General features: G+C 36.5%; 1 long non-coding RNA gene across 4 annotated transcripts; it reads right to left on the bottom strand.

Moving 5' to 3' along the window:
* Window positions 1-354: 354 nt before the first annotated feature.
* LOC18427392 (uncharacterized) lies at window positions 355-23,975 on the bottom strand. Of its 4 annotated transcripts, none has more exons than XR_002279834.2 (5): window positions 23,814-23,975; window positions 23,609-23,655; window positions 5,528-5,666; window positions 933-1,053; window positions 355-829 (listed from the first exon to the last, which is right to left on the bottom strand). It is a non-coding gene; the product is annotated as an uncharacterized LOC18427392 (long non-coding RNA). The 4 variants fall into 4 exon arrangements; XR_002279837.2 differs by having other exon boundaries at window positions 938-1,053; XR_002279836.2 differs by having other exon boundaries at window positions 933-1,029.
* Between the last annotated feature and the right edge of the window lie 150 nt (window positions 23,976-24,125).

The raw sequence follows: 24,125 nt of genomic DNA, 5'->3' as shown, positions 1-24,125 counted from the left end.
GAGACAAAATTGACGTAGGTTTGGAAGATTGGGTGTTCTAGATTCTCATTGGCAAAATAGTGTGGCAAGTTGAAGCATTTCCCTCGAAACTAGGTTTCTAATTTTCCAGGAGATTATGTGCCTTCACAACATAAGCATGCAAACATTTTTGACACTGCAGGTCAACGCATAGACAGCAATCAGTAAATACTCTTCTAAATTTGAGTCTGAAGTTTCAAAGAGTGACCACCGAACAAATGCAAATAAATTAGTGATCTAGGTGCCAGCTTAGTATTCGAGTGTTACCAAATCAAATGCTGCTCTTGCTATGCACTTTAGTTAATTTAGATAGATGGTTTCATTCCATCAGCATGATGACCACCTAAATCAATATTTCAATATAAGGTAAATCAGTTAATATATGCTTTAATACCCTGTAAACAGAGTTCATATCCAATTTATAGTAAGTGCATTCTGTAAATCAGTTAATAAATATACTGAAGTGTTAAGCTATACAAGAAATTTTGAATACATGTAAATAAACGACCAATATGCTTGAGAGATATTCAATCTTCCCAAGCGATGGTAGTTTGGCTATTCCTCAAGAAGCAACGGCCTCTGCTACTCCCCATTCCATTGCCAATACAAATGGGTGCGAAGTTGGAGGTGTTAAGATTCAAAATGCACAACTGCTCAAGAGAGAAGGTCTAAAATGTTCACTGGCCAGACCCAAAGCTTTCTGATAAGCAAGATGGACATGGTATGCAGTATGATTTGGGTCCAGCGCAAGTGCTCCTTTAAAGTCCTCTACTGCTAATCGCAACTTACCCTTAGCTAAATTATCTTCAACCTGAGGAAAACAAATGAACCACACTGTTAATTCCAGAACATGTATGGCAGACTTAAACTCTGCGACCAGCTCTTAGAATGCATCTAGAAAAATAATTATGAACCTTACACTTTGTCTTCATTATAAGATTTTTCAATCCAAAATATGCTTTCTTCAGTCCACTGTGTTTCGCGTCAAGACGAACACCCTTTTGGTAGCGCCTTCACAAAGAATTATTTATGCAACTATTCAAGAAAGACATTGTGGAGCGTATATCACTTCCCAGAAACCCCTAGAATGTTGCAGATGATAACAAAAAAACTTTCTACCCATTATATTTGAAAGAGTGAACTAGCTGACACATAAAGAACTTCACCAATATAAATCAGAGTCTTTCCAGTAACTTTTTCAAAGAATAAGAAATTTGTTGATGGTCATTTAAATCAAGAAATGAAGAACCAGCATGTGGTACAATCATGTTTCCCATTGTAGCCTTAGTGATCCAAAAGAATTGACCTCACAGGACAAAGATCTGATCAAGAGGAAAATTACAGACGAGTGGGAGGCTGTGAGTTGAGTTATATTGGCCCCAGCCCATTGCATTTTGTGAACCACATGTTCCCAAATGGCAGCCCGCAAAGAGCTAGCCTTAAGAACAAGTGATGCGCTAATACTCGTGTCCCATGAATGTATTCACTCTAGATACTTAGCCGGTGTCCTTGGTATTGTAATCAAACTCGACCTGGGAAAAGGCTTATGACCATGTACACTGGGACATCCTTGAAGAAACTCAATCTAGGATGGGTTTTGGTATTAGGTGGAGAACTTGGATGAGAGCGTGTTACTCTCAGCCTCACTTCTCCATCCTCATTAATGGAACGCCCAAAGGATATTTTCCTTCTACAAGAGGCATTAGACAGGGCGATCCCTTTCTCCCTTTCTCTTCGCAATTGCAGCCAAGGTATTCAGTAGGTTCATTTCCAAGATGTACTCTGCTGGACCAGGATGTACTCCGCTGGACACCTGCATGGTTTTTCCGTCGGTCCTCAGGCCCCCACAATTTCCCACCTACAATACGCAGATGACGCCTTGATATTCTACAATGCCAACCCTGAAGATTTTTGCAACTTCTTTCTGTTTCTAAGGTGCTTCTGCAATGCTAACCCCGAAGAAATTCGCAACCCCTTTCTATTTCAAAGGTGCTTCGCAACCCCAAAATGGTGGGGGTCAATGTAGACTCAACCACTCTCTTGAACTTTGCTAATAGTTGGGGCTGCGGCGTCGAAATCCTGCCATCAAAGTACCTGGGGCTTCCTCTTTGCATAGGCAAACCTAAACAAAGACTTTGGTCTCATATTGTAGACAAAGTGGATCGCAAACTTGCCGGTTGGAAAGGGCGTTTTCTCTCTCCAGGAGGAAGGTTAACTCTAATCAAAGGCACGCGCTCTTGTTAATACCCTGGTCTATCAAATGTCCATTTTCCACATGCTCGCAGCGGTCAGCTCTAGAATCGAACAGTTAATGAGAAGGTTCTTCTGGTCAAGAGATGATTCAAGTAACAAATTCCATTTGATTGCTTGGGACAAACTTTACCAGACCAAAAAAAGGGGAGGTCTAGGAATTAAGAACCTCAGAACTCAAAAATTTGGCGCTGCTAGGTGAATGGAGTTGGCCAATGTCGACATTAAGTAACCAGCAGTGGATTGACATACTTAAACAAAAATGTCGTCTCCCGACCTCTCCTTGGCCACAGAATTGCAAGTCCAACCAGAGGTCCTTCGGTACTTGGAGGTCAATCTGCTCAACATTCAATACCTTCAAATTCCACATCAGATTTCATCCGAGGGTGGGAAATCGCATCCTCTTCTGGCATGACCTTTGGCTAGGTCACACTCCTTTCAGAGACAAATTCCCTGATCTCTTCTCTCTAGCTAGAGATCAAGGGGCTACAGTAGCTCAAGAAATGCTCTCGGCTGGACCTATCTATTCGTGAAGTCCCACTTTCAGAAGGGCTATTACGGAAATAGAAATTGAAAATTTTGCCACCTTAGCGGTAGAACTTCAAGCTTGTTTCCTACCCCCCTCAGGTCATGATCATATTATTTGGTCTCCGTCACCAATGGGGACCTTCTCAGTTTTCCTCATTCTTTCGTAGTTTATCTCTTCCCCCAACCTTCCCTCTAGCTCCTACTGCTGTCGCCGCTTAGGCCTGGGCGTCCTTTGCCCCCCCTCCCAAAATCAAGATCTTCATGTGGTTGGCCCTCTCCTAGAGAGTACTCACATCCCGAGAGTGATACTTAAGACTTAAAACATATGCCAAACATAGTTGAGAATCTCGATATCAGAACAAGAGGAACCTTGTTGTATGACATACTTAAACCACGATTCTTTAACCAAGGAAACTCATACTACTAGACAAACACATTTTTATGTATAGTGGAGCTTAGATTCCTGCTAGTCAAAACATCGAACCCATTGACATGGGATCACACTCCCACAAACCCAAGGATCTTGTTACTTGTCTTGATCATTGCACAGACGCCGATCCTAACCCCAGGGAGCTTCCACTATAGGGTGGTTCGACGAATCCCGAACTGATCCCGCTACCGTCTCCAACAACTATGTTCTCAACAATGCCAACAGATGCCAATAGAGTATACAATTGGCAGCATTGTCTTTAAAAATTTGTACCACATACTCTTCCCCAACTTCATCAACAATCTAATCCAACAAGTTGAATAAGTAATTTGCATCATGTGAATGGTCCGATATATAAACAAATTTCAAGAAAAATTCTAATTGCTGCCCAAATAATTAATAATTGAGCTCGTCCTTCTATCGAAGCAAATCATCATGCATAATTGTGATGCCATACTTGTTCCACACCACTATGGGAATTCAAAATCTTTTTAATGTCCTTCACTATGTCTCTCAATAAGGGATCCCTAAGCTTCTTAGATGTAAGACCACTGTGACAAAACTGTCCAATTGCCTATTATAAACTTCAAGTTATCAACACAAATGATATTGAGTTGAACACAGGTTTGGTAAAACTGTTTGGCAATGTGCTTAAAAACATTGTTCCTTTCTTCCTTTTTTATCGATTTTTAATTGTAGCATGTACAATTACTTTTCCTTCCACAACAACCACAGGGTACTAGGTGAAAAATGCAACCAAATGCAAGCCCCTTCTAATGGGGTCGCTTTTGCCCAGTACTGCCAATGTCAGTCATCCTCTGTCTCTCTTATAACTCCTACAACCAGATGCAACTTCATCATCATCTTATTTTAACAAAATATATTCAGACTTCATACAACTCTTGATGCTTCATTGCTCTCTTTTGTTTGTTTTTTTATCTTTCTTTGAATGGGGTCGCTTTTGCCCAATACTGCCAATGTCAGTCATCCTCTCCCTCTTAACTCCTACGACCAAGATGCAACTTCATCATCATCTTTATTTTCACAAAAAATATTCAGACTTCATACAACTCATATTCAGACTTTATACAACTCATATTCAGACTTCATACAACTCTTGATGCTTCATTGCTCTCTTTTGTTTGTTTTTGGATTTTTCTTCTAATTTCATCACTCGCTTTAGGCATGCATATACTAGCAAGACGTTCCATTTGCCAATAAATTCCCACGTATAAGGTTTTCCACAGTGTATAATAAACTCTATTTCGGTCTCCACAATAGGGAAGTTTCACATGTGTTTGTGTCAGATCTTTGTTACTCGAAGAATATGAAGACATTGTTCGTAAATAAGTAGTAATGAGACATACCAAGAAAATTGATTTTGGTTTCAATCTCAATCCCAAAACCGGAAGAAATTTTGATTTCTTGATTTGTTCTTCTTGCCTCTTAGTACCCTCGATGAACCGAAAAATATTTGTCCAAAATACTTTAAAAGATAGCACAAAATCAACTGGATGTTTTGCACTAAAAACCTAAAAGGTCTGTAATTTTCAAAATAAAAAGAAAATTTTCAGTTTTCAAATGACTAGAGGCCACATATGGGGCGCATCACATGGCATTATGTGCCCACATATGAGAGCTATGCACCACCTCGGCTGGCGAATCTTGCAAAATCTAGTCAGCTATATATGGTGCAGCGAAGGGCCGCACCACTTTGATGCAACCACATAGAATTATGCAGCTGCAACTGAAAATAAACGACACTCCAATATTGACATAAGTAATAATAATAAAATAAAATAAAAACTAGAATATCCTTTTTGTTATCCCAATCCAGCATCTTGTACAAACTAAAATTAAACTTCTATTTAGGTAAAAAAAAAATCACTTCAAAAGAGTTTATCAACAACACAAACATTTAACTCTGGTCATCATCTTCATGAGAAATTGAGTAGGCTGATCCAAGATGCTAGGTTACATTAACACAAAAACGACATGGCAAGCCACTCGCATCTCTTAGGAAATTGTGATTCCTTGAAATATCATTAGATCAGATTCCCACAACAAATCCTAGTAAATGTATATATCATTTGATTCTCTTGCCCTCACCACAATTGGGGGAGCTATGGAATAAAAATTTGGGTTGAACAGATAAAACAAACACAGCAGGAATCAGTCATCGGAAACATGGAAAACTATAAGTATGATACAAGAAAAATTTTGGAGACATACTAGATTCCGCCTAGGAGATGGTAAATATACAAGATGTAAACACACAAGCAAACTGGCAACATAGCTGACCTTGCCTCCAATGTTAATCCACCATTCGAGACATCCTCCAAAAGCCAAGGCATAATGGGTTGGTCCAATGAGATTTGAAAGATGAGGACCTCAATGAGGCATCCATATTGCCATCTTCTTTGCAGGAAAACACTAGCAACTAACAACGACGAGAACATAATAATTTAGAGAACCCAAATAGTGATGGTGACTTATTGTAAAATCAATCTACCTCAGCCTACTAGCATGTCCCTCATTAGCTGCAATATCAAGTGGAGCTTGGATTTGATCAGCCCCACCTAAGGCCCATGCCTTTGGTGGATAAATGAAAACAAATAAAATAAAGAATGAAGACAAAGACTAGAATGCAGAATAATATTAATACATACTAAAACTAATACAGATTACAATTTTCGAAATAAAGTACTTACATCAGATAGAAACCACACTAGCACACGCGCACAATCAGATAAAAACCACACCAGCACACTAGCACACTAATCTTCCAAACCCTATACACACTCTTACAATCTTAGAAAGAAGGACAAGAAGGTAGGGTAGAGGAGAGAAGAAAACTAAATGAGCTCTGAGGACTGAGGCCCTTCAAGGAGGGGGAGATCCTCATTTTATAGCTTTAGACTTCAAATTTCTTTAGTCTAGTTTTCTTCATTTGGGAATGTCGGTCCATCCATAATCTTCCATGTGGAAAGGTGAAGGATAATAGTTGTCGGTAGTGTCTGTGGTGCTTACCACTTGGAAAAGTAAGGAAATAGTGATAGTTGTCCCTTTTATTTCTGTCGGCAAGGTCTTAGCCGTAGGATAAAAGTTTTTCACTTTAGTAAAGAGTATTTTAGAGGACCACGTGTCCTGGAGTTTGGTGGAGTCGTACCGGCCCATTGATTAAGTGTTGGCAGGATTCCAGCACTATCATCTTCATTTTGATCTCGATCGTCGTCGCTTATTGACATGAAATCTTCCTCATCGTCAAACATGGATAGTAGCTTTTTCGAAGTTCTTCCTTTGATAATTTAGGATTTTCGGATTCTAGGAGCCTTAAGTATGAGGCAGTTCCAGCTGGTTGACCAAGTCTTGGAGTATTATTAACCTTAATCTTAATAATTTTGATGGTTTCAGGGGTCAAGTCTTTGGTATTAAAGTTGTCACACCATTTTATTTGTACATTTCTTTTAAGATGGGGAATATAGTCCCAATTTTCGTCGTTTTTAGAAATAGAATAGGTTCACCTGAGTATCCATGGGATTTCATATAAGGTGGTAAAACAGATTAATATTTCGAGTTTCGACCAGTTTCTATTGGCTGCCTGGAATTTAGACAAGGAACATTGTAATGGTTGAGGATATATATCTGGGGTAAGACCCCAATATAAAATCCATTTTTTAAACCATGAAGGAATTTCTTGAAGGGCTTCATTAAGCAGGAACATGATAAACCAGCTATGGGTATTCTGCTTTTTTTGAAGTAATAGAGTCTTTTCCCATGCTTCAATATAATCGTAATAATTGTAATAATTGTAACTCTTGATTTTAGAGTAGCTTTGTTTAAAATATCGAGGTTTAAAGGGATCAAATCCCCAGTCCTTTTAGGCCAAGACTTTCTTTATTCTAAAATTAGAATGAGCAATAATATCATGTCCCCTGTATTTCCGGATGATTTCTACTGATCATATTTCCTTTAGGTTCGTTTCGTAAAAGAGTTGTGGTTTAAACTCATCTCTTGGATGCATATGATTGACTTGATAAATTTTTACGATTTCATCTGGATTGAGATGAAGGTGAATATTATCGATTGGCATAATAGGGAGATATGATTTTTTCCAATATTCTGAATTTTCATTAGACTGTATTAAGTCTTCAGAGGTATTAGGACTATTTTCTTTAAGGTTGACCTGCCTTGAGGTCTCGTCTGGAATTTTCGTCTTATCTTTTTCCTTGGCTGCCCTGCAGGAATTCTCGTGTTAAAAAATCAAGTAGCGAGTTAGTATTTCCAGCAATATGTTGGATATCAAAATCGAAGGTGGCTAGTATGGCCTGCCATCTTGCAAATATCTGTTTTGAGACGAAGATTTTAACATCTTTTTCAATAACATCTTTGGCTGCTTTGCAGTCTGTTATGATTAAGAACTTTTGATTAAAAATATCGTCTTCGAATTTTAAAACACAACAAACAATAGAGATGATTTCTCTTTTTATTGTAGAATAATTTTTTTGAGTATCATTCCACGTTTTAGACATAAATCTTAATAACTGTTCATTTTTTGAATCAGGCATTTTTTGCTTTAGGATACCTCCAAAACCAATTTCAGATGCATCGGTTTCTATAATTTTGAAAGCTTTGGGATGTGGAATTGCAAGACATGGTAATTCTTTTGCTTTAAGTTTTATTTTACGAACAACAAAAGTATGTTCTTCCCCCCATTCTGGAGAGGTCTTTTTTCGGCGGTCATAGAGCATAGCACAGTCGTTTGCAAGATTTTTATAAAAGTCAGAAATATAATTAAGACTTCCCAGAAATCGTTGTAATTGGGTTCTATCATTGATTTCATTAGGAAAATGTTGTGCAAAACTTATTGCCTTCTCTATGGGAATGATAGAATGGTTATGGATATTGTGTCCTAAAAATCGAATTTTTGTTTGGAATAACTGGATTTTCTTTCAGGACAAAACTAGTCCTGAACTTTTAATTGCCTGCAAAAAGATTCTGAGATGTTTCCAATGTTGTTCTATTGAATCAGAATAAACTAACGCATCATCAATATAGAAAATCATAAATTGAGTGAATGGTGTAAATATATCGTTCATGATGTGTTGGAAGTCAGAGGGAGTATTCTTTAATCCAAATGGCATTACATTCTATTCATAGTGTCCAAATGGTACAGTAAATGCAGTTTTATATTTATCTTTTTTCACAATTTGAATTTGTCATAATACAGATTTCATATCAAATTTTGAAAATATTTGTGCTTCATAAAGTTGATTAAGTAAATCCCTCTTATTAGGGATTGGATATCTAATCCATTTCAAGGCTTTATTTAAAGGCTTATAATTAATAACAAGCCTTGGAACTCCTCTCTTTTTCAGAGGCTTTTTCAACATAAAAAGCTAGACAACTTCAAGGTGAATAAGAACTTCTAATTAGTTTCTTATTAAGAAGATCTTGGATTCCTTTTTTACAAATTTCTAAGAGGAGGCTATTCATTTGAATAGGCCTAGATTTGTTAGGTATGAATTTTTCATTGAAATCAGGTTCATAGGGTAATTCAACAATATGTTTTTTTCCTTCCCAAAAAGCATTTGGGATTTCAGCACAAACTTGCTTTTCAAGTTTATTTTTAAATTGTACAATTTTCTCTTGGATCAAGGGGCCGTTAACTTTTTCTTGTATCGTCTGGTTAAAATCTCTTGTTTAAGCGTATGGAGTAAAGATTCTTTATTTCTTTTTAAAACCATAAGTTGATTGATTTCTTTTAATTTTTGTTTGTCAATAAATTCAAACTTAACTTTATGACCTTGGATCTCAGATTCAATTCCTAAGGAGTCTAAAGATTTTATGGGAGAAGACTCAGAAAAGGAGTTCCTAAAATTATTTCTTGAGCTAGACCTTTAATAATAATAAATGGCATTAAGAAACAAGCTCCGTTGTTGCAAACGACAACTTCAGAAAGCTAATAATTGATTAAAAGTCTTTTGCCATTAGCAGTATTTAAGACTTGGGTGGTCTTATCGAAGAATCATGACTGGACAAGTCCTTCATTAATACAATTGAGATCCGCACTTGAATCAATGAGGGCTATGGCTGAAAAACTGTATTCTTTGGAGACAACAATTGTATCCTTGGTATGTCATTTTTGAGTAATAACTTTATTTATCATGTTAATATCATTTAGTTGTTTAAGATCAATTTTCTCAATTAGGCTAACAGTCTCATCTTGATTTTGGGCATTCTCGAATTCATTTATTAAACTCTCAAGTGATTGGAGATTTTCTAAACCAGAAGTCTCAAGAACAGTAATTCTATTGTAAAGCGCTTGTAATTCTTTTTTTAAATTTCTTATTTCAAACCTCAGCTCAGAAATAGTAGTCTCCCTTTCAGAGATTATTTGTTTTTTGTTGACCTTATCAATTATTTGTTTGAAGTCATAAGTAGGTTTAAATACTTGACTCTTTGTCTTTTCTTTAGCAAGGTATTTAACAAGAGCATCCATTTTCTCAAGGGGGTCAATAATTTTGTCAATAATATCTAAAACCAAATTTTGTTCTTCAGAGAGTACATTGAGGCTAAGACCTTGCATTTCTAATAGGGCTTAGTAATGGTCACATTTACAGTCCTCTTCAGCCTCATTACTATTAGAAGTTTCAATGTTGATTTCTAAAACTTCATCTTCTGAGTCTGTCTCATAAATGGATAATTCTTCATCAGAAGAGTCTCCTATTAGGAGAATTTGCCCTAAATGTCTCGAGTCCTTCATCAGAAATTTCATCGATTTTCTATTTTGTTTTACACCTATTTGCAAAATGTCCATAATGCCCACGTTTCTTACAAATAGGTATTTTCCCTTTTGGCTTCCTATTTCTGAGTTCAAAATCATCTTTATTTGATTTGAACATTTTTCTTTTTTGTTTTCTATAATATTTTTTGTTTTTCTTATAGTCACCTCTTTTAGAGTCACCCTTATATTTTTTGGAGTGGGTTTTTTCAGGAAAGGGGTAATAACCGAATTGTTCACAAAAGTCTCCCATTTCTCTTTTGCCAGTGATCTTTTGTTTTTCAAACTCTCTTAAGCTTGAGGTCAGTACAAAGCCGGTGGCACAAATCTCATTGTCTAGCTGGGCCTAGAGTATAATTCTCATAAGGGATTTATTTCCCTCCATTAGCATTTTTGAGCTTGGTTTTAACCTTTTCTCCGAATAGAGCTGGGAGTCCATTTAAGAATTGAGACTTCCAATGTATATCTCTGGCATCATTTCTGGTGAGTAACTGAGTATGAAAAACATCTTTGTACCATCTATAATGAGAGAGATCAGAACATTTGAGATTCTTTAAAAGTTCTCTGGTTCTTTCATTCCAGACAGAAATATCTCCTATGAAGTGTAGAGCAATGGTATAAACTAGTGTGTTGACACATTCATCATCGTGTGAAGGTATTTCTTGTTTGACACCTTGGTTATAGATGGGGGTAAGGGTCTGTTTTTTAGCACTTAGAACAATATTTCTCTCATCATCCTCAGGTAGAAGTCCCACCATCCTTTTAGTTGCCCTGTAAACCCATTGATTATAGATCTAGCAATGTCAAGGTCTCTATTTCCATGGTTAGCGGATGCTTGAGAATACATAGTTATATGCTTGATGAAATTCATCTTCTGATATTCTGACAGAGCATCATCACTTATTTTAAGAGTAGCAAGTCTGTCAACTAATTCATCAAAGAATTCATTTTCTTCTATGAGAGTTGGTCCAAGTTTAAAAGTTTTATTAGAAAGAGGAATAGCAGGTTTAAAGACGGGTTTAAGTTTCTCCTTTTCTTCAGGAGGTTGGATTTGTATTGAGGTAAGGGTCTATTATTTAGGCTTTCTTCTTTCCTTGTAGTCTGTTGGCCTATACTTTGTAGGAATAGGTTAGTATAATTATTTTGTTTAAATCAGGTGACTAAGGCTTTCTAAATTTACAGGCCTTTGTAATATTCCCTCTTCTTTAAGGGTATAGGTCTGATTATAAGGAACAACCATAGATTTAGGTAAATCCACAGCTGCTTCAGAAGGATGAATACTTTCTTGATCTCCATTTAGAGTCTTGCAAGTCTTATATATTTTTGTAAGGACAGCAATAGCTCCAAAATTCCTCTTTTTAAGAACATACAAGTTATCAGAAAATTTTTTATTTTTTGAGTCCATATAATATTTTAACCAGATAAAGAACCTTATATTAATTTTGTTCTTTATCATTGTTCTGATGTATTCGTCATCAAGGAATTTCTTAAGGGGCTTACTATGTTTAAGAAACCACTCTCTTATTTCTCTATTTTCCTTGGAGTAATTTCGAATTTTTCAATTCAAGCATATTAACAAATCCTTCAGGGATATTGGAACCGTATCCCATGTCAGAAAAAGTTGGTCCTTGGGAGCCATCAGAATCTTTATCATTCTGTGTTGAAAGGTTTTCTACCTTATAAGTAGGTTGAACAATTTGTTGATTCTTAAGCTGATCAAGTCCTTCTATGACCACATCCTTCCTATTTTTATTTTTTTCTTTTTCAGTTTCTGTTTGTGGTATAGAAGAGAAAGAAACTCTAGGAGAGGTTCAGCCATCCTAGATGATTCAGATCTAAAGGACAATCTTGGAGGCTGCCTAGGAATCCTATTTTGATTAAGGAAAGTCCCAAGGAGAGGAGAGAATTGAATTTCTACCTTTCCTTCAACGTACTTGGTTATTTGGCTGATTTCTTGTTTTTGTACAGGCTTAGGAGGGACAACACAAGGTAAGGTCCATCTTTCAGGTAGATTCACTTGATCCCATGAAATAGTTCTAAGGATAATCAAATTAGACTTTTCAACATTAGTTTGGAAAAGAGTACTCTGGCCCTTAGAGTCAATTCTCCTAACATTAGGACAGATAGAGGTCATGGCTTCAGCAATATTTTGTGACCCAGCATCCATGTCAAAACCATTAGTTAAAAGGTTAAGAGTAAGGACTTTCAAAAAATGAGGGTCAGTCAAAGAAACAGAGAAACCTGGGAAGCAGTTGAAATAAACTGGTCCCTCATAGAGGCTAGATTCAATAGCTCCTAATAAGGAGTCCATAAATTGTCTATGTCTACTATCTCTCAAGCACAAGAGGATAGCAGTTTGAAGCCCAGCCTTGGTTAAAGGCCTAATATCAACTTGAACAAGACCAATATGAAGATAATTATATTTTTTTCTCCTAAATTCTTCAATACGGTCTTTGTTTAACAAATTTATGGTAGTCTCAGTATTTAAGACAGATTTGGTTTCTTCTTCAGTTTTGATTACATAATCACTTCTGAATTCAAAAGTTCCTTTACTATATATTTCAGAAGTAGAGACCTTAGGGATATTCCAATTGTTTAGATCTTTTTCAATATTAGCAATAACAATTTCTTCAGAATTTCTTACTGATCTACCAAACGACCTAGCTTCAACATCAGACCTCTGAGAGCTGAGTCTGAAAAGTCCTGCCATCGAGTCAATAATGTAATTACGCACTCGAGTCAACCTAGTCAACGAATTAATAGCCTATCTTCGGCACAGTTCACGACTTTGGCGACTTATGATGGCTTATTACTATTATGACTGTGATGAACAACATTTTATCAGGACTTGGAAAGAGTGCTGATACAAAAATTGTTTATTCAAATAGGATCAGTGGCTCTGATACCATTTACAAGTACGTCAAGCGGATAAATGAAAACAAATAAAATAAAGAATGAAGACAAAGACTAAAATCCAGAATAATATTATAAAGACTAAAACTAATACAGCTTACAATTTTAGAAATAAAATACTTACATCAGATAGAAACCACACCTGCACACCTACACAATCAGATAAAAACCACACCGGCACACTAATCTTCCCAACCCTATACACACTCTTACAATCTTAGAGAGAAGAAAAAGAAGGTGGACAGAGGAGAGAAGAAAACAAAATTAGCTCTGAGAAGTGATGCCCTTCAAGGATGGTGAGATCCTCCTTTTAGAGCTTCGAACTTCAAATTTCTTTTAGGCTAGTGTTCTTCATTTGGGAATGTCGGTCCATGCATAATTTTCCATGTGGAAAGGTGAAGGATAGTAGTTGTCGATAGTGTCGGTGGTGCTTACCACTTGGAAAAGTAAGGAAATAGTGACAGCTGTCCCTTTTATTTCTATCGGCAAGATCTTAGCCGTAGAATAAAAGTTTTTCACTTTAGTAAAGAGTATTTTAGTGGGCCACGTGTCCTGGAGTTTGGTGGAGTCGTACTGGCCCATTAATTAAGTGGTGGCAGGATTCCAACACTATCATCTTCATTTTCATCTCGATCGTCTTCGCTTATTGACATGAAATCTTCCTCATCGTCAAACATGGATAGTAGCTTTTTCCAAAGTTCTTCCTTTGATAATTTGGGATTTTCGAATTGTAGGAGCCTTAAGTATGAGGCAGTTCCAGTTGGTTGACCAAGTCTTGGAGTATTATTAACCATGATCTTAATAATTTTGATGGTTTCAGGGGTCAAGTCTTTGGTATTAAAGTTGTCCCACCATGTTATTTGTACATTTCTTTCAAGATGGGGAATATAGTCCCAATTTTCGTCATCATTAGTAATATAATAGGTCCACCTGAGTAGCCATGGGATTTCATATAAGGTGGTAAAACGGATTAATATTTCGAGTTTTGACGAGTTTCTATTGGCTGCCTGGAATTTAGATAAGGAACATTGTAATGGTTGAGGATAAATATCTGGGGCAGGACCCCAGTATAGCATCCATTTTTTAAACCATGAAAGAATTTCTTGAAGGGCTTCATTAAGCCTGAACATGATAAACCAGCTATGGCTATTCTGCTTATTTTGAAGTAATAGAGTCTTTTTCCACGCTTCAATATAATCGTAATAATTGTAACTCTTGATTTTAGAGTAGCTTTGTTTAAAATATCGAGGTTTAAAGGGATCAAATCCCCAGTCTTGGTAGGCCAGAACTTTCTTTATTTTAAATTTAGAATAAGCAACAATACCATGTCCCTTGTATTTCCAGATGATTTCTATTGACCCTGTTTCCTTTAGGATCGTTTCGTAAAAGAGTTGTGGTTTAAACTCATCTCTTGGATGGGAAAAGACTCTATTACTTCAATCAAACGGGTATCAGAGGAACCCCAAATCAATCATGGAAGATCACGCAAGTTCTCGGACAGCAACAGGAACTGTTCTGGAATTTCACACATTGTTAGGCAAGGGCAAAATAGTCCTTTTGCACCCATTTTTAGAATATCTTTTAATTCAATTAAATTGTAATTATCTTCAATTTAGGTAGTTTTTGGGCATCCACCCATGTTTGGGGCCAATTCTATATAAACATGCTAAACCTAATTGTAAAGGGACCTTCAATCATTCAATAAAATTTCATTTTCTGGCTTAAGTTTGTGGGTACGTCTTGGAGAGAGAGAGAGGACAGAGAAGAAAAGAGCCAGTACCCCTCTGTAAGGTGATTTTCTCTCCTCTCTTATTTCTTTCCCTCTTATCTCTTTCTCTATCTTTTATTTCTCTCTTCTCTTTCTCTCTCTCTCTTTTCCTTCTCATGACTGCGATGATGGTCTGAGCCCTTCCCAGACGGTGGGCCCTGTATTCCGCACGAGTGGTAGGGTCAGCCATCACCTCTGTCTTTCTCATCTCTCTCCTCTCTCTTTCTCTCTCTTCTTTCAAAGACGGAGAACCCCCATCACCATCTGTATTTTTCTCCTTCTCTTCTTTCATATTTCCTTCCCTTGTGGTCTCACATGACCACGACCCTCCTCTTCTCTCATCCATGTGTCCCTCACGACCACAACTTTCTCCTCTCTTTCCTTGTGGTCTAGCAAGACCACAATTCCCCTCTGTTCTCATTCTTTTATCCCCTGCAAGTCCACCAGCTCCATGTACACCCTCGGGTCTACCTCCTCTATCTTTTCCTGGTGGTCCCTCGCGTCTACCTCTCTTTCTCTTTTTTTGCTATGATCCTTCACATTACCCTTCTTGGTGCACCTTCGCGTCCCTTCTTTCCCTCTCAAGTTTCGTGGTCCCGCGAGACTACCATTTCTAAAAACTATTTAACTCAACGCCATTTGTGCAAACATACCTTAGCGCCGCCTATGCAAAATATAACCTAGCGTCGTTTGTGCAATTTTCTTCTCAATGCCGTCCGTGCTAACCAAAACCTATTGCCACCAGTGTTAACCAAAATCTATTGCCGCCTGTGAAAACTCTATCCTATTGCCGTCTCACCTCACCCCACTTCATTCTCTTCCACATTTTGTCTTATTATCCAACACACTCCTCTTTCATTTATATAAAATCCAATGATTCATCTTTTTAATACTATTTTTATGTTATCCTATTCCAAGTGTCAAATCCTCCATCTCTTCCTCTTAACCAAATTATTACCCTTTGTTTTTATTATTATTATACTTCCTTCAACTCATTCCAATAACCAACCCATTTGTTTATTTTATTCTATTAAAACACTCCCTCTCTCTCTCCTAACTAATTAATTCACTAGTCTCATTTTATTAAAACATCATTCTCTCTCTTAACAACTTTACCCATTTCTTTCATCTCACATTATCCTCTTGCATACACGTAAAACTCAATACCCTTCCCTCTTTCTCTCTCATCCATTAACCCAACAAAAAGCTCCCTCTCTTTAAATTTTAAAAACCCATTAACCCAACACAAGCTTGCTCTCTCAACTATCCACTTCATTCTCTTCCACATTTTGTCTAATTATCCAACACACTCCTCTTTCATTTATATAAAACCCAATGATTTCCCTTTTTAATACTATTATTACTATTATACATCCTTCAACCCATTCCAATAACCCATTTGTTTATTTTATTCTATTAAAACATTGTCTCTCTCTCCTAACTAACTAATTCACTAGTCTTATTTTATTAGAACATCCTTCTCTCTCTTAACAACTTTACCCATTTCTTTCATCTCACATTATCCTCTTTCATACACGTAAAACTCAATACACTTCCCTCTTTCTCTCTCACCCATTAACCCAAGAAAAAGCTCTCTCTCTCTGTTTAAATTTTAAAAACCCATTAACCCAATTTTAAAAACCCATTAACCCAACACAAGCTTTCTCTCTCTCGACTAACCTACCCCTTTATTCTATCAAACGTAATCCCTCTTTACTTATATAATACCCAAATAGTTTAATAGTAAACCTTCCCTCCCCCTTTATTAATTTATCGTTTTTTTTTAATAATTTATTTTTCCTTAATCTCATCTATTCCATCATGTTAGTTTATTTTATTATGTATTTACATTCATTTTATTTATTTTCTGTCACCATATTTTATTTTTACTTACTTTATTTTATTTTACTTTATTCAATTTATCTCTTTTTATATTATTTCCGTCACCCCATTTTATTTTATTCATTTCATTTATTCTATCTTACCTTATTCCATTTACCCCACTTATTTTATTTTAACTTATCTTTATCTTCTTTATTTTATTTACCTTATTTATTTTATTTTATTTTTCTCACCTCATCACTTTATTTCATTTTCCTTTATTCCATTTTATTTTACTTTATTTATTTTATTCCACTTATTTTATCCTAGTATCCCTTACTCTATTTTTGTTCATTTATTTTATTTTAATTATTATTCAATTTATCTCTTTTTATATCATTTCCAACACCCCATTTTATTTTATTCATTTCATTTATTCTATCATACCTTACTTCATTTTAATTTATTCCCTTACCTTATTCCATTTACCCCACTTAATTTATTTTAATTTATCTTTATCTTTTTTATTGTATTTACCTTATTTATTTTAATTTATTTTATTTTTCTCACCTCATTCACTTTATTTCAATTCCTTTATTCCATTTTATTTTACTTTTTTTATTTTATTCCATGTATTTTATCCTACTATCCCTTCCTCTATTTTTGTTCATTTATTTTATTTTAATTATCTCATCTTATTTTATTTTCTTCCTTCTTTTTTATTTTATTTTACTTCATTTTATTTATTGCAATTCACTTCATTCCATTTTACTCCTAATTCCCTCTTCTAATTTTATTTCATTTTTTTTTTAATTCATCTCTCTTATTTTTATTTCATTCTGTAACAAGGTGGGGACCTTGCCCCACTTGTCGGTACTTCTAATGTGTGTGTGTGTTTGTAGGAAAGGAAAAATAGGTCAAGGGAGGTGATTCCAAACCGGCCATAAGCCTGGGGCGCATTCCAAAGTGATCTAAGAGGGCGCCCACTCGAGCTAGCCCGAGCGTGTCACGGATCCACGTGAGGTAAGTCCCGTCTCATGACCCTAATTCCTCTCTCGCCGGCCCATGTCTTCTTTGTGTGGTTCCCGAGAGAGCGATCTCAGGTCCCGAATCTATCTCGAACCTGGAACCACGCCAACAGGTCAATCCGACCAAAAGGGCGAGATCGAGGCACCAATGGTGAGGGAAAATGAAATAAAATGAATGTAAAAAAGTAATAAAATAAACTAAGATGATGGGATAGGTGAGATTAAGGAAAAAATAAAATAAAATAAAAAATGGTAAATTAATAAAGGAAGAGGGAAGGTTTACTATTAAACTATTTGGGTATTATATGAGTAAAGAGGGATAAGAGAGAAAGAAAGAAGGGTATTGAGTTTTACGTGTATGAAAGAGGATAATGTGAGATGAAAGAAATGGGTAAAGTTGTTAAGAGAGAGAAGGACGTTCTAATAAAATAAGACTAGTGAATTAGCTAGTTAGGAGAGAGAGAATAAACAAATGGGTTGGTTATTGGAATGGGTTGAAGGAACTATAATAATAATAAAAACAAAGGGTAATGATTTGGTTAAGAGGAAGAGATGGAGGATTTGACACTTCGAAGAGGGTAACATAAAATAGTATTAAAATGGGGAATAATTGGGTTTTACATAAATGAAAGAGGAGTGTCTTGGATAATAAGACAAAACGTGGAAGAGAATGAAATGAGGTGAGGTGAAACGGCAATAAGATAGAGTTTTCACAAGAAGCAATAGATTTTGGTTAACACGGACGGCAATAGGTTTTGGTTAATACGGGCGGCAATGGAAGAAAATTGCACAAACGGCACTAGGTTATATTTTGCATAGGCGGTGGCGCTAAGGTATGTTTTGCACAGATGGCACTGAGTTAAGGAGTTTTTGGAAATGATGGTCTCGCGGGCGTGAGAGGGAAAGAAGGGACGTGAAGGTGCACCAAGAGGGGTAATGTGAAGAATCACAAAAAAAGAAGAGAAAGGGAGGTAGACGCGAGGGACCACCAGGAAAAGATAGAGGAGGTAGACCCAAGAGTGCACATGGAGCTAGGGGACTTGCAGAGTATAAAAGAATGAGAAAAGAGGGGAATTGAGATCTTGCTAGACCACAACGAAGGAAAGGAGAAAGTTGCGGTTGTGAGGGACCACAGGGACGAGAGAAGAGGAGGGTCGTGGTCATGCGACCACAAGGGAAAGAAATATGAAAGAAGAGAAGGAGAAAAACATAGACAGCGATGGGGGTCCGCCGTCTGTGAAAGAGGAGAGAGAAAGAGAGAGGAGAGAGATGAGGAAGCCAGAAGTGATGGTTTAACCTACCACTCGTGCGGACTACGGGGCCCACCGCTTGAGAGGGGCTTGGACCATCATCAAAATCATGAGAAGGAAGAGAGAGAGAAAGAGAAGAGAGAAGAGAGATGAGAGAAATAGAAGAGAGAGAAAGAGATAAGAGAGATGAGAGGAGGAAAGAGAAAATCACCTTACGGATGGGTACCGACTCTTTTCTTTTCTCTCTTCTGTCTCTCTCCAAGACGTACCCACGAACTTAAGCTAGAAATTGAAATTTTATTGAATGATCGAAGGTCCATTTACAATTAAGTTTAGTATGTTTATATAGAATTAGGCCCAAACATGGGTGGATGGCCAAAAACTACCTAAATTGAAGATAATTACAATTTAATTGAATTAAAAGATATTCTAAAAATGGGTGCAAAAAAGACTATTTTGCCCCTGTCTAACAATGTGTGAAATTCCAGAACAGTCTCTGCTGCTGCTCGAGAACTTGCGTGATTGTCCATGACTGATCTGGGGTTCCTCTGACGCCCGTTTGATCGAAAGATGATTGTTTTCTTGGAGGGCTCAGCATGGCGATTGATTCGATACCAACTTCGAGCCATAAATCGTGTTTTTAAGCCACGATCATGCGACTTAAAATTTGGATGAATTTTAAAAATTTTGGAGCGATAGTGAGCTCGTTCCTTGAGGTTTTTCTGTGATTTCTTCGTCGTAGTACACTGAGCATGCCGTCACGATCGCGTGGCAACAAACGGGACACGATTTGGAGCCCGAACGAAGATTTCGTGACCTTTGGGTTTTAGCTGGAATCTAAAATCTAGCAGCCGGAATTTACAGTCACTTTATCAGCCTCATGTGCGAAATCCGACTGTTCATCATGTACAAGGGGTTTAGACCAGAAGCCCTAGACCTTACGCACACGATGGAACTGTTCTCGCATCAATCCGATGCTCGAACATCGTGATTTGGCCGCTAGAGCGAGGCATATCGCTGCTGATTTTCCTGCATCTTTCTTCACGGTTCAACAACTTCTCTCTAGCTCTTCTCCTTACTCGGGTGTCATTACGGGGCGTGCCATATATCGAACTCGTCTCGACGAGACGAACACACTCACAAATTTTGAGCGCAATCTGACTCGAAACGAGTGAGATATGGGTTTCTGAAGTTACTGCCCGAAATTGTGAAAATATTCATCATTAATGGTGATTTGGTGCAGTGAGGCCGCACGAGAATTAGTGTGCGGCCTACTTCTTTTCAGTATTTTGCTCATAACTTTGTCTTGAAGCACCCGATTAAGCCGAAACTTGACCCATAGAGGTTTTCGACTGTGCCAAATCCAATGGCAGTGGTCCCACACCAATTTGACGCACTAAAAATATAATAGGGTGCTAGGGGCCGATTTTTCTGAAATTGTTTCTTTGTGTCCACTGCCTTAGATATGTCGGATTGCGAGGAAACTTTGGCAAGTGACCTTTTGGAGTTCTTATGGAGATCTTGATCAGTTCTGGGGTCATTATGAGACTATTGAAATTTTCACTGTTTTGTCAGGATTTATTTTGCATCAGGGACCAAGGTGCTAAGAAATGTATTCAAACAGCCCTAAATAACTAATTCTTATATTATATACAATATACAGTTATATTTATCTTATTAGAGACTATATAGTCCTTTTTTGTTTCTACTATAGAACCTAGGCTCTAGGTGAGCTGGAGCCCCCAGGCCACCTAGGATCCGCCTAATGCTTTTTGAAACACTGTGATGGCATTGACCAGATAAAAAGGAAAGTGTCATCTACTCAAAGCTGAAAAAGATTAGGTTATAAAAAATCTTCCCGCCCAAAAATGGTTATGTAAAGAACTTCAGACAGTAGGGCTGGGGTAGGAGGATCACTCTTGAGTCTTACATCACTGTGACAAGTGTCCAATTACAGCAAGGAAAAAGAGTGAAACTTCTACTCTGGATTGTCCACAATGACAATCTACTCTTCCATATGTCATGAGAAGGGTCCTCATACACTAAATTGTCCCATGCATATATATATCATCTCTTTCTTTCTTGTCGAGCTAGTTGATCTAGGGTGTTCTCTGTAACTGAACTTTGATAATCATCTAGGCATCTGGAACTCTACCCGAACCCCAATTCATGTTCTAATAAAATTTGGAGTTATTTTCCCATTTGTATCCTTGTGCTCTTGTTTTGGTTGGAGTTATTTTGTTTTGTCATCTTTCTATTCTTGTCTTTATCATTCTCATAGGAACACATTTGGGCCAAAACAATAACCTTACCAAAAAAAATCTATACAATAAAAAAAAAAAAAAATGTATACCACTAGAATTTAACTAGAACTTATGAAAAATTGACCTAAAAAATAAACATGTTTTCCTTGTAATTCATAACATGTTTTCCTTGTAATTCGTAGCATGCCCTAATGTTGTATATGTTTGGTGATAAAACCTGAAAAACTGTCATAAGGTTTTATTCCCAATTTGAGAATAACCTCATGATAACCTCTCTCTCTCTCTCTCTCTCTCTCTCTCTCTCTCTCTCTCTATATATATATATATATATATATATATAAATTTATTATGAATTCCATCAATTTGTTATATATTCTAGTACCATGTGGCAAGAAGAAACAACTTCCAAGACTCAAATGCAAAAAAGCATATTTCATGGCCAACAACTTACTATAAGAGAATGACAAACGAAGACAACTGACACAAGCAAACCTTGACAACCTGATAATAATGTAAAAGTCCATTTTGCATATCAGCCATCCACCAAAAGTTAGCTTGAAGCAAAAGAAAATTGGAACAAACATTCAACCCTTACAAGGATGGAACAAGAGCAACTGTAACTTCAAAGAGATTATCTGAGAGGATGGAAAAAGCAAAGCTCTTGATTTTGTCCAAGTAATCTATGTGTTCATATTTCTTCTTCGCTTCCTCCAACCGAGTCAAGTATTCCCACATGAGATTATTTTCAGCATTAGAAAAACTAATATCGCCAACAACTTGACATAGACTACAAGAACAAATAAGGATAACAGGATAGAAAATTGAAGTTCCTAACTCAATCGTAGATTGAAGTTAGGAGGAAATGATTCAATGATTACTCCCAATATCTGTAAGAAAATGGTTCTCATCAGTACCATTCCACTTTTTGTATGTAACCTCCAGAAAATCAATTCCATTCATTTATTTATGTCGCTCTTAAATGATGGGTTTATGTCTGTTGTAATCTTTAAAAGAAAAAAATAGAAACCCACTTCTCAACCTTTCCCTTTGTATTTTCTTTGGAAGTAAAATGCCTAGTCTGGTCCTCTCTAATTTACATCAAAAACATTATACTAGATAACTCGAACAGAGAAACTTTACTGTACATCCTCACAACCTTCCAAATCACTACATTTTCATAAATTATCTGGTTCCTAACCATTGGAATTCAAATCTTATTTTCACCTTCTTCAAATGGGCTGCAGACCGTTGTCTTATTACTCTTTAAGTACCATTTTTGTCATAATTCTTGGAGAAAACTTTTGATCTTTCCTTAGTCCCTGAGAATGTCATGGTCTACTTCACTAATATAACTTTCATCATGGAAGACATGATCTATTGATAGAGTTGTGACAGAAAATGGATCGTTATTGTTTTGATAAGCAAAATTTGTACTACTGTGTGAAATTTTGTACAATTGCATATGGGCACATAAACAATTAACTAACAAGATTGAAAAGAAAAAAAAATACAATGTGAGTTTGCAAAAATTTGTGTGATAGGAAACTTGCCCCATCCTTAGTGTAATTTATGAGGTTGAGAAGGAGATGAAGAGAGATACGCATGATTATTAGGCCATACGATTTACTGGGGATTTTTTTAATTTTTATGCTTGATCATGTCTTATGCACAGAGATTACACTTGCGGGGCCATGCTTTTCAAGGGACATGGATTCTCCAATGTGGATTTCCAATGGCTTTTCGCTTATATTGTTTTGCCAATGGAGAGAAGGATTATATGCATGGTGAAAAGCAAATTTGTAATAGAAGAAAGCTCAAAATGATACCCTTTTTTGACAAATAGACAGTACACAAATTTTAAAACTTCAATTATTTTAAAAAATATGACTTATAGCTAGACAGTTAAAATGTTAAATAGATGCAAACATAACATGTTGCAATAACATATAATCATAAAATGTGGAAAGCCTATATAACATTCATAGCATTTTTCAAATTTCATGGTACTCTACATTTTATTTTGTCAACAGACTTTAAATTGTCCATGTAATACCGCTAGATGTATATTCTAAGAAATAAGATTTAGTAGCACTATGGAAGAAACAGTCATATCCATTACCTCCCTATAATGCAGCATTTTGAGTTCACTGTTCAGCTCAAGGAAACTAATTTGGAGAAAAGTATAACGGCAAATATGAGAAAAGCTAAATTTTCATAAAAGGAACCCATCTTTCCTGACAGTTCAGTAAGCCTTTAAACATTCAGAAAAACCTCACAAATTAGGTCTTGCCAACATAAATATCTAAAACCTCACAAATTAGGTCCTGCCAACATAAATAATCCTCTTAAATCCCATATAAAACATTTCAACCATTTGGTTCCCATATGCAAACTAAACCACCCAACTCACTAGACAAGAACTAGACATTCATTCTCATTCACTCAAATGCATTCTCTATCGCTCAAACACAACAAAAACCCACAGAGTTAACAGGAAAACATATGAAAGATAGTTGATCGCCAAATAATGGTATTATCGAAGAAACCTGCTTACCAGAGTACTCATGTACTAATAAATTACTTTGGCAATCCCCTATAACACTGCATAGCAAGACAATAATTTCGTATCATCTTAAAACCATAAGAAATAAAAAAATAAAATAAAATAAAAGAAACAAAGTAAATCCGATAACCAAGCAACTAAAATTTCAGAGAAGCATTCATCATAAAATAAAATAAACCCTAAAATTGTTTATTACCTCTGGTTTGGGAAAATCAATTGTGGCTGCTGCCATCTCCTCTTCCCGATTTTGCACAAAAACAACAACTCTAAGACTCTCAAGTGGGATCCAAAATTGGAAGCTCACCACAGTGAGAAGAGAGGCTCTCCTCTCTCTCTCTCTCACTCTCCCTCTGAGCCCGCAGACTTTTTGGGTTCCAAATGAGATAAAGATCTCGTTAAACGGTCATCTATTTTGGCCGTTGGATTTGTTTCATCCAACGGTCGACAAGGGGTAATGCTGAAACTATTTCGAACGTGACGATAACCGTTGGAGACGCAAAACCAAGTG

This window comes from Amborella trichopoda, chromosome 8 (assembly GCF_054954075.1).
Source record: "Amborella trichopoda isolate Santa Cruz 75 chromosome 8, AtrichopodaSantaCruz75HAP2 v2.0, whole genome shotgun sequence".
Taxonomy (NCBI): Eukaryota; Viridiplantae; Streptophyta; class Magnoliopsida; order Amborellales; family Amborellaceae; genus Amborella; species Amborella trichopoda.
The sequence above is the reverse complement of the archived record's forward strand: the minus strand, read 5'-3'. Positions and strand labels throughout refer to the sequence as shown.